The 11,532-nt window shown below is 35.8% G+C and overlaps 1 pseudogene; it reads left to right on the plus strand.

Moving 5' to 3' along the window:
• The first annotated feature begins 7,191 nt into the window (after window positions 1–7,191).
• LOC109450280 (large ribosomal subunit protein eL33 pseudogene) lies at window positions 7,192–7,590 on the plus strand (annotated as a pseudogene).
• Window positions 7,591–11,532: the final 3,942 nt, after the last annotated feature.

An 11,532-nucleotide genomic window follows, 5' to 3' on the forward strand; every position in this document is an offset into this window, starting at 1 on the left:
CCACAGTTCCAGTGCCTTTAGGCTATAAACCTGGAGCCATTGTTAATTGCTGCCTCAAGACTGGCCGCATGCAAGGTTTTCTCAGATGTATTCTCATTGGCTGCATTCACTTTAAACAGATATAAAACAGGAAAATACTTAAGGAAAACATTTCAAATGCATTATTAGTAAGTAATGACCAGAGGTTTTTCTCTTAATAAATTATAAAGTTTTCTGAGGCAGATTGAAAAGCCACATGTGAACAGCTTTACATATTTCTACCTATGGATATTTTACATTCAATTATAATAGCATTATATACCTCATTTCTGCCATAATATATTCAATTACATATTTAACATTTCCTGCTAACCTTTTCAAGTACAGGAAAGCAAATCCCACCTACCCGATTGGTATGTTTGTCTAATGCACATGTTATTCTCATTTTCTGTAATTCAAGTGGACATTTGCTTTCTTTGTTTACATTGCTGGATAACCAGTTATGTACCTGATTTGTAGATGCATTTAAACTCCTATGCCTCAGAGGATTGACTCATACATATTGTTGTCATTATACTTTATCTTAACAATTTATCTCTCCCAACAGGCTCATAAAGTAGGTTGGTATAACTACCCGCTTTTATAGGAACCCAGAGACATTACCACACATTTCTGGATGAATTTGTGCCAGTCAGTCAGAAGGGTCTTAGCCCAGGCGGTTCTAATCTACTGCATATACCAGACCTACTCCACCTCCCAGGAGAGTCACAATTTTGTGGACTGTTATAGCAAAGAGTTAAAAAAGTAGATACCATTTTGAAAAGTACATTTATAATACAGGTAATTAACAATTAGCAGTGCTAAGTAAGTATAATACTGCTGAACATCAGAGAACTTCTCCAAATATATTTGTTTTCTTAATTAACTTGTGTGATCATGGAGTAGGAGAAATTTAAAGAACATTGATTACTTAGGATAGTGTTACATTTTTAGGGGTGCTTTGTTTTGTTTGGAATAGGCAACGGACTTGAAGTTTCAGGAAAAGCATAATTTGAAGTGCAAAATATATATCTGTGTTTAATTAAGAGCATTTTGAAGACTGCATATTAAGCAATGTGATTTTACGGCTCAATTATTATAATATGACCAAAAGCTAAGTGAAGAACAAATCAATCAGCTTGGTTTTTATGCTCCAATTTTTGTTCTCACTACATTGATTGCTTTTGTTTAAACAGACTGGCGGTATTGACTTTATTTAATATACACTTATCCTAAGAAATAAGAAAGTTTCTGGAACTACAGGTGCTCTGAAATCCACCTCAGTTTCATTTACTAATATTAGAAAAGTCGATCACCTCCAAATGAAAAAACATCTTAAGTGTGTTCAGGCCAAGTTGATTTTCTCCATTCTATTAGTTCTACCTCCACTCTTTTTATTTTCCCCTGATAAAAAATGAAACTTTTGACAGCCTTTTAATAGGTCCATTCCACCTTAATCGTGTCCTGAAGATATTATAAGGAGAGCACAGAGGCCCAGAGGTACCAGGTATTTGGTCTTTACCTGGACCCAATTCAATCATATGAACACGATTGGCCCAGGAGCCTAGGCCAAATTCTCTACTGCTCAACATCAGAAATTTTGATCCAAACCACTGGAACAAAATATTCTTGCACAAAGTACCTCAAGATATTTAGTATTCATCCACAACAGTCGAGGGTAATGTTTAGGTTCTAGTCTAGTACACACCTATACAAAAATCAACGTAGTACAACCAAAGCTGACCCAAAGAAGTTTCAGTTCAAAGAGCAGTCGACCCTTTTTGGACAACTAGGTCAAAATATATCTATAAAATTTAAATATATTTTTATGTAAGTATAAAATATCTATAAAATTTACCAATTAAAGAAACTTGAGGTTTGCCATTTGTTTACCTGAGGAAGAACAAGATATTCTATTGAGAGAGACATGGAAGGAGATGTTCTGGCAGAAATGCCCTGGCCGTCAGGGTGAAGTTTTTTCAATTTTTATTGAACTACAAAAGGTGTCAAAAATATGTATACACATTTTAAGAAAGGAAAGAAAACTATATTAAAATTGTAATAATATATACCAATAACAAAAGATGAATACAAACCATGTGTATACATTTTTTTGGCACACCCAGTATATATAGTGAGAAAAGTACACATAGTGTGTACATTTTGATGAATTTTCACAAGCTGAATATTCCTGTTTAACTAGTTCATAGACCAAGAAAGAGAAAATGTCCAGCTCCCTCAAAGTCTCTCTCACACTCATTGCCATTATATCTATTAATTAAAAAAAAATAAAAACCTATGAGGTACACCTTATCACCATTCCCATTTTACAGATAAGGAAACTGAGCTATACGAAAATGTTACTTGCTCTAGGCCATATTACCACAAATTGAGATTTGAATCCAATCAGTCTGACCCCAGAGCCCATGGTTTTTACCTCTACACCATGATTTTCTAACTCATGTATCCATGAAGGCTGATATAAAAATCTTAATTTTTGTAACTACTACAGAAGTTTCTGTTAAAATAAACCAATTTCTCCCCAGAGCCCAATTTACTTCCCTAGTGCCTATGCCATCCCAAAACACAAAAACAAGAAGTCAACTCTTAGAGACAGTTGGTAACAGTGGAATTTGAGAAACTCAGTACATCGTTTTTTGTTTGTTTGCATATGTTACCACTAGACACTAGGAGAAATTAGACTCATTAACAACAGTTACTGTGTCTACCAACTATTGCTGCCTTAGGGTAGGAGTCAGACGAACAGAAGGGTCACTGCAGGCTCTAGACTCAATGTCATCCAATCACAGCAGCCAGCACCTGGTAACATTTGTAATATAAACACACCAGCCCTGCAGCAGGATGACGTGCTGGGGGAGAAGTGGGGTTCATAAGTGCTTTGAGCAATGGCCATGTCACTGAACTTCCTAGGGTGAGGAATTTGAAAGTCAAATCTCTTTTGGATGTACTGATGTCATTGAATTAAAAGTACACCTCACTGATAAATTTAAAAGGGGGGGAGGGGGGAGGGGAATTTTACAGATTTCCAGGTGTGAAACAAATAAGTCATGGGGATGTAACATACAGCATGGGGAATGTAGTCAATAATACTGTGATAGCGTGGTACGGTGTCAGATGGTTACTGGACTTAATGGTGATCACTTCTTTCGGTATATAAAGGTTGAATAACTATGGATACACCTGAAACTAATATAATATTGTATGTTAGCTATATGTTAATAAAAATCTTAAAAAACAAAAGTACACTTCATTGTTTCACGATATGTCTTGTAATCTTAAGGGTTCGTAGTGATGGAAATATAAATGAGAAAGTCCATACGTCACTTTACCAAGAAGAGTATTGAAAGGCTGAAAACGTCACCTGTAAGTCCTGGTTCTGAGCTCCAGAGGATCTACCATCTTTTCTCTCAACAAATATTCGCTGAGCACCTACTCTGTGCCAAACACTATTCTGCATGTTAAAGATGGAGTGGTAAATAAACAGACAAGGTATAATCCACCAAACGATTACCCTGCTAGTTCTGGGGATAAACCATCGCACATCTACTCTCAAAACCAATTATTAGCTTCTTTACAGGAGGCTTTTACATCTTTTTTGGTGAGAAATGATTCTGTATCTCACCTAAAATTTTGTCATTCACCCATAGGCAGAGATGAGGGTTGAGAGAAAGAGGCTGACAACTTATAAGTGGTATGAAAGCGTAAAAAATACTTGGTATGGTATAGTTCGAAGATGGCCATTATAATTCCATGTCCAGAGTTTACTGCTTAAAATGCTAACAAACATTTAGGGAAGGATAAGTATTGGCAGTGATGACCGAGATCTACAGCCAGGACCCTGAAGCTGGATCCACAAGTTCCTGTGAACTTAAGCTTCCTGGTTGTGAAATGAACAACTTAGATGTTCTCGTTCATTTGTGAAATGAAACAACACTTTCGTTTAGTAATGACCACATGGCCTTATATACTAGTGCCTATATTAAAGACAAAGCCTCTCAATCACATTAACCATTACTTGGAGCATTAAACACATAAATAGAAACACAATTAAGAAATGTGTTCTTTTTTTTTTTCTTACTAAAGACATTATTCAGTCATTGCTCCTAGACAGATAGGTATTTTCAATAGTAAATCAGATATAAATAGATTCATTTAGGGGATATGTTTTTTCCTGCCATAATCACCTCACTTAACATTTTGCCTATATATGATTGGAAATGCTAAAATAAAATGTCAAGTATATTTTGGAAATTAGAATGTAAAATAGGCAGCTGGTGACATTACAATCTTAATGTGGCAGAACAGGCTTTTATTTTCGTTTTATTCCCTTCCTGCCTTACCTCCTCACTCTTTCCTGGATAGGAGTGAGGTGGCTTAGATTAAAAAAAAACTAGATGAAAATGTTTTTAGCATAATAATTGGATCAGTCGGGATAGAGGAGATCTGGTAATAAATGCCCCCAAGATCTGAGAGTCTCAGAATGCAAAGGTTTATTCCATGGTCATGTTGTGTGTGGGGGCATTTGGAGGAAATTGTTCCATGTCTTCTTCACTCTGGTACCCAGGCTGAAGGAGCAGAGCCTTCTAGAATAATATTGCAGATAAAAAAGAGAGTGATTACGGCACAAACTCCTAAAGCTTCTGCCAAAGTGGAGCACATTAATTTCAAATTTTATTAGATGAGAAGTCACATGGCCAATCAATGGTGGGGGGAGTGTAATTCTTCTCTAGGAGGGGCAGAAAGCAGATATTGGTAAAAATACCATCCAGCACAATAATACACCAATGTTTTCTATGGAAGACAGCCTACTTAAGCAAGGTTAAGTTTTCTTGTCTTTCAGGGGGTTCAGTCTGATGAAACTAAAGGACCTATGGCAATGAACAATATAGAAGGATTTGAAAATTTCCTTATGGAGCTGGATCCTAGAGGAGAGCAAGGTATTTAAAAAAGTATCAAAGGACATTGGGGAGGGAAAAGATATATATATATATATATATATATATATATATATATATATATATATATGTATATGATTCTAAGATATATATATGATTCTATGATATATATATATATATATATATATATATATATATATGATTCTAAGATGCCCAACTCTTTCATAGACTGCCAATTTTACCTCCAATATGCTTCCTTCCTCTGCTATAATTGGATTTTTAGCCAGGCATATGGTCTCCTATAATAAAGATCATTCCCAGCCTCCTCGCAGCTGGTATAGTCATGTGACTACATTCTGGCCATGGGGATATAAATAGAGGTGAAATATAGCAGTTTCCAGTATAGTCCTTTAAGAGAAAGTAGATTGTCATCCTTTGCCCTGCTGCCTTTGAGCAATGTTGCCACTTGAATTTTGAGTGTGAGTACCACACCCTGAAGTTGGAAGAAAGCTAGGTAGGCAGAAGACTCTCGTTATTGGTTATAAGCCCTCTGTGCTATTTGTTACCATGTATTTCAATTTGATTTTTAATTATTTAAAATAAGAAATTTTTGGTCAAGGAAGCACCCATAAAAAAGACTGGATTCTAAGTGGGTCTTAAAGAATCCATAGAATCTAGATGAACAGAGCTAAAGAGAGGAAAGGAAGGTGGAAGGAAAGTAGACACATTTGTCAAGCACCTCCTAATAGTCACTTGCCATGTCTGAGAACTTTGTCTATACCATGGACTTGTGCTAGACATATTATTTTATTCAATTCCTGCAACAACCCAGAAATACAAGTATTACTATTGCCATTTTCAGATAAAGAAACAGATTTCTTTTCAAGTGTTTAAAAACTTGCTCAGAGTTATACAGCTAGTAACTGGTAGAACTACTATTTAAACCCAGGTTTATCTGCTGTAGAAGCTCTTCTCTTACATAAGGTAAAAATATACTTACACACTCTGGAAGAAATGTGCCTGATGTTTGTTTGAAAATGCAACCAAGTTTGTTCTAGGAAAACACTAAAACCTTCCCCCATCAATTGGTAAATGGGGTAAATTTAATATTGACTTTAAAAGAACACAATTATGAGGATATATTTGCAACCAAAATAAAAATCACAGAATTCTTTCCAAAGTAAAAATATTTTCAGATTATGTGCACTTAAAAATTATTTATGCCACTAATCCTCTCCATCTGTATTAAATTCACTGTATTCTAAATGAAGCCTGCCTTTAGATTTAGGAGAATTATATCATGCTTACATTTCAAATAGCATGTATTTTATATCATACTCATTGAACCATCTCAGTTATCTTATTTAACATGGGCCTAGCACTTATATTTGCAATATGCTTTGTAAACAGCCTATTACTTCAGTGTACATTCATTAACACTGTAATATAAATATAAGAACATTTAGGAAAACAATGTAAGTCTATCTAATAGAATGCTTTGCTATGGTTACTAACTTTTGTTTTTGACATTCTCATCAGTGGTAGAAATGACTGCTGAATTTGTAGTGTTCAAATTCTCTTTTGAATAAGCAAATGTAACTCTGTGTAATACCCCAAATACAACATACATTATATGCTTCTTTAGAGAAGTTTAATTACAGAGTCTCTGTCTATTATAAATAAACGTTCAATTGTCTGGCATTGAGATGCCTCAGTGAATACAACTGCTGATTGAAATTAGAACATTTTCTCATTTTCCCTCTTTGAAGCCATGTATTTCCAACAACAATAGGACTTCTCCAGATATACCAGACTGCAAAGAACTTTTGTGTTTCATCTGGATATGAACTTAACATCTACAACAATTTTTTGAACTAGAAGAAATTATTGAAAATGATCCATCGCTGACAAAGTTTACAACACAAAACTGTCTAATGCCAAGTTCTGTAGTCAGTGTAATGGCATAAATTGAAAATGCATTGCTTTTTCATTACATTTCACACAGGAAGTTTTCACATAGCCCTTAATGTCTGTTTCTTCTCTAAACTGATATGTTTTCATAAATGTGAATAGCTTTTCCATCTAGTTTCAATAGTGTTAATGCTTGGGGTTCATATTTTTCTTTATATAAATCTATGAAAGTACAAGTTTTTGTTCAAACTCATTTTAACCAACTTGGGTGGAAAATATTAGAAGATATGTAAGAAAGTGATGGCAACTCTGTATTTCTTGATTTGAAAACAGAGAAGAGGTGGAGATGAGTAGAGCTCTTGCTGCTGAAATTTGGGGGCTTGCTGGGAACAGGACTTCTAAAACGACAAATGTGTCTGGAAGGCTGTGGTCCAAAGCCATTTTTGCTGGCTATTAACGGGGTCTATGGAACCAGAGAAAGCACACAGCTCTTCTTAAAATTGAAGGTGTTTATGCTCGAGATGAAACTGAATTCTGTCTAAGCAAGAGATGCTCATATGTGTACATGGCAAAGAATAACACCGTGACTCCTGGTGGCAAACTGAACAAAACCAGAGTAATCTGGGGAAAGGTACCTCATGCTCATGGAAACAGTGGTATGGTTCGTGCCAAATTCCTAAGCAATCTTCCTGCTAAAGCCATAGGACACAGAATCCATGTACTGCTGTACCACTCAAGGATTTAAACTTACTAAAAAGTAAATAAAATGGATTTGTTCTCGTAAAAAAAAATAAGGAAATAAAGAAAACAGAGAAGAGCCCTTTTCAATATGTATATATTACAATGCTGAATCATTCTGATAAAATATATTTCTCCTCATATCTTTTGTCATCTCTCACTGTCCCCAACTCTTTCAGAGAACCCCACTGAAAAGGCTACAATAAAAATCAAGATGAAAGAGTCTACTATGGGTTACATGCAAAAACACCAATTCCTTCTTTGCATGCGTCTCAGTTCACCCTGCTATGCAGCAACAAATAGCTAACCCTCATGAGAACATAGAATAGGACTATTCTGGGTGCTGCATGAATCCAATTTATTAAATAGTCATCGTCCATAATTTTGAAAAGTACTTTAAATTTTTTTCATGCATTGTAAACCAATGACAAAATCCGACTAAAATTGCTTTTGGAACAATCAAAATATTTTACAAATACAATACTTTTTTACTTCTTCTTCACAAGTTATGGCTATGAAGATTTGGACGTTGAGATCACTGCCACTGACAATTCTTTACTGAGCCAAGTGTTTTCTAGCAGCCTGCAAAATGTGTTCATGTCACACTTCAAAGCACAATGAAGTTTCCTGCATATAAAATATAAGTTTGAGATTAGAGCCAGATTCCCTACAATCGTCAAACTTTTGCATACTTCTGCAAACACAACATGGATTAAGTCCTTCTGCTGTTTCGTTTTGTAGTCTATTTGCCATTGACCCACTTTGTCATTTTTAAAATAAACAGTTAGGAGGAAGAATAGTGGAGAAATGTCATCAATAAAGAGACCAGTGGATCCTAACTACAAAGCCTAGGTAAGGTAAAGGGCCTACCTCAGAGCCACAGAACAGGTCTTCCATGGAGAAACAAGTCCAAGGCCGCTAAGCGCAAAATACAAACAGGTGAAAATGAGGGTGGGAATCAGGAAAGTAACATTCAAAACAGGGTGAGCAGATATTTATTATTCCACCTTCTTGTCCAAAGTCATGGGCAGATTGGAGACTGCCTCCCCATCAAAATTCCAATAAACGCTTTCACATTGCTAGTGGGAGTGCAAATCAGTAGAATATTTTTGGAAAATGACTGTGATCAAGAACTTTAGAAATGTTAAACTGAAAAAAAAAGTTGATCCATACTGGATCAATGCTAAGAAATCTATCTAATTCTGAAAAAGCTATCTTAAGGAAATACTTCTAAATAAGGGAAACAACACCATGCACAAAGCTGCTGTTTAGGGATTGTTTACAATAAACAAATGGAAACAATCCCACACTAATAGCAGAACTATTAAATAAATTGCTCTCCCAAAAGAACATTGCCATTTAAAGTGAAACACTCCTTCGCAAAAAAGGTGGGTAGGGACGGGGAATGTTCATGTTGAATGAAATGCAGTATTATCAAACTATGTCAAATGAGCTAAAACTCTGCCTAAGCAAAAAGTGAAATGTGTGCATATCGGTTTTCCCTTCAGTGGTTGGACTTTTCTATATTTATTTAATTATCCATAAAGAAGATATATTACTTTTTGCAATAAAGAAAAATCTGATAAATGTTATCTTTATGTAAATAAAGCAGAAAATCCTCTACGAAAAGTTAAATGAGGATAAAGCCTCATAAGAAAAGTAAAGAGACAAAGTGTTTATTTTCTCTCCTCCACAAGCTAAATATAGTACCGCAATGTTGATCCAGCCGTTGGGTTTTCCTACTTCTAATGAGGGACCTGCCACAACTCTCTGTATCAGGCTCTTTATTATTCGGTGCAGGCTAGCCGTCAAAGCTCAGTTGGCAGAGTGGATTAAACAAGCAGGCTTTGGATGTTCCTCAGTTTATCAGCAAATCCACAGTGACATGCGTTTTCTTTTTCCCTCCACTCATGAATACTAAAACCTTCAGTTGTGCAAGTCTCTCTCTATTACATCTGTGCTGCAGGCTAAAAGGTCGTCTTTCTAACCCTCCACTGGTAGTGGTGGTTGGCGGGGCGCTGATGAGCTTTTCTGCACTCTGCTAGTTACTGGTGAGGCTGGTGGGTCAGCCAGGAGCCAAGAGGAACATGAGAAATTTCTTTGAATAATGATTAAGAAAAGGTGTGTGCATGAAGAGATGAAAGAAAAACTCAATTTTATCTTTTTCTAGTAAAAGAAGTCCGGCTTAACCTCAATTTGAACATCAAAGTCGGTGACTATTTTTAAAGGTTGATAATACCAAGTGGCGAAGGGAAGAGTTTGGTAAAAAAAAAAAAAAATTAACAGAAAAGCTTAATTGTGGCAAATGAAAGTTATATCCCTCTTAATTTATTCTACTCATTCTCCTTTCCTTAGACTTCTGAAAAGTCCTATGAGGCCAAGTAATGTTGTCAAAATATAACCTCTATCAGACCACATTGGACTATAATTAATCTCCTTTGATTTGGAGTCATTTCATCTGCTCAAAAAGGCCAATTTTAAAAGCAGGGTATAGATATCTGTTTGACTCTCTGTTTTGTGCTGCTGACCCAGGAAGCCCTTGTCTACGTTATTAAATAGTACTATTCTATAATTCAGTCACTAGAATGCCAGAAGTTATAGTGCTGACTTATCATTTGGTTAGGACCTACCTCTCTGTGCACGTAGACAATGGAAAAAAGAAAAAGTAAAATAGATATTCTCTATAAAGGGATGTTTCCTTACCTTTTCATATAGTGCCCAAGAATATGAGTGCTCAAAAAATATTTGATGAGTCAATGCAAGGTGTCCAGTGTTGTTCTAAAATCATTTGATAGGCAAGAACCACATTTTATAAATTTTTTGTTTCTTCCAGTACACAGTACTGTCATGGGTTCATCATAGATAGTCAATCAAATTTTTAGGTAAATAACCTCCCAAGAAAAGATATTATAAACAAACCTTTAAAACCTGCTAAGCAAGTTTTATGCAAGCTATCTAAGAATAAATTTCTCTTTGCCTCCACATTTCTCTGATCACTAACTTACTCTCACAATCTGATATCCAACCCTCTCCCCTTTTAAATTTAAACATATACTGAATTTGAACATGGATTTGAATGATTGAAAATTGTGACTCATAATGAGCCCCTCCTGCGCCATTTTGTGCAACCCTCACTTGGTGTAATAAATGCAACATGCCACCCCTGAAAGGAAATATGTTAGCCCCAAGACAATATCGAACCACCATGTACACAGCTGAAGAAATCAATAATCACTTTACATTGGTATTTGACTAGATGCAAGGCAATTGTTTTTCAAATCTGATTTTTGAAAAAGGTAGTGATAAAACAAAGCAGATTATATGGACACTTAAAGTATGTCTGAAACCTCCCAAAGCAATTTTGCCTGTAAGAGCGTGGTAATGCAATAAATATGACCCCATGTAAATATATAGCATAATGCATTTGAGTAACTTTCATAGTCATTCAGAGGAGCAGATAATTTCTCAGGGCTCTATGAGAAAACTGACAAGCTAAATAACTCAGTTATAAGGCTGTACCAAAGATCCTGGGCAAATATCACCCATTAATAAGAAGCAGGATTGGGAATTAGATTTGTCTAAGGAAACTTGGTTCGTTACAAGTTCTATTAGGCAGACCTTACAAAGAAGAGAGGATATTAAAAACAACCCCATTGCACAGGAAGACTTGAATGAAATAAATTGGTGGGAAAATAAATGTGCCCAGGATGTTGGCATTCCTAGGAGATCTGGGGAACAAAATTTTGGTAATTCCCAAATTTCTGCAGGAAACTCAGCTTATGTGAAAACTATAAACTGTCTCAACTTCGGTCCCATTTGTCTCCATCAGACCAATGCTTTGCCCCTCAACCTCATTCTGTTGGCAAGCTACACCCTCACGCATGCTCAGCTTCCCCAGGAAAGTGTAGGTCCTTTCGACATCCCTAAACCATCTGCCAGCCCTCCTCTT

This window comes from Rhinolophus sinicus, chromosome 17, assembly GCF_057876585.1.
Source record: "Rhinolophus sinicus isolate RSI-liver-muscle chromosome 17, RSI-T2T, whole genome shotgun sequence".
NCBI classification, from domain to species: domain Eukaryota; kingdom Metazoa; phylum Chordata; class Mammalia; order Chiroptera; family Rhinolophidae; genus Rhinolophus; species Rhinolophus sinicus.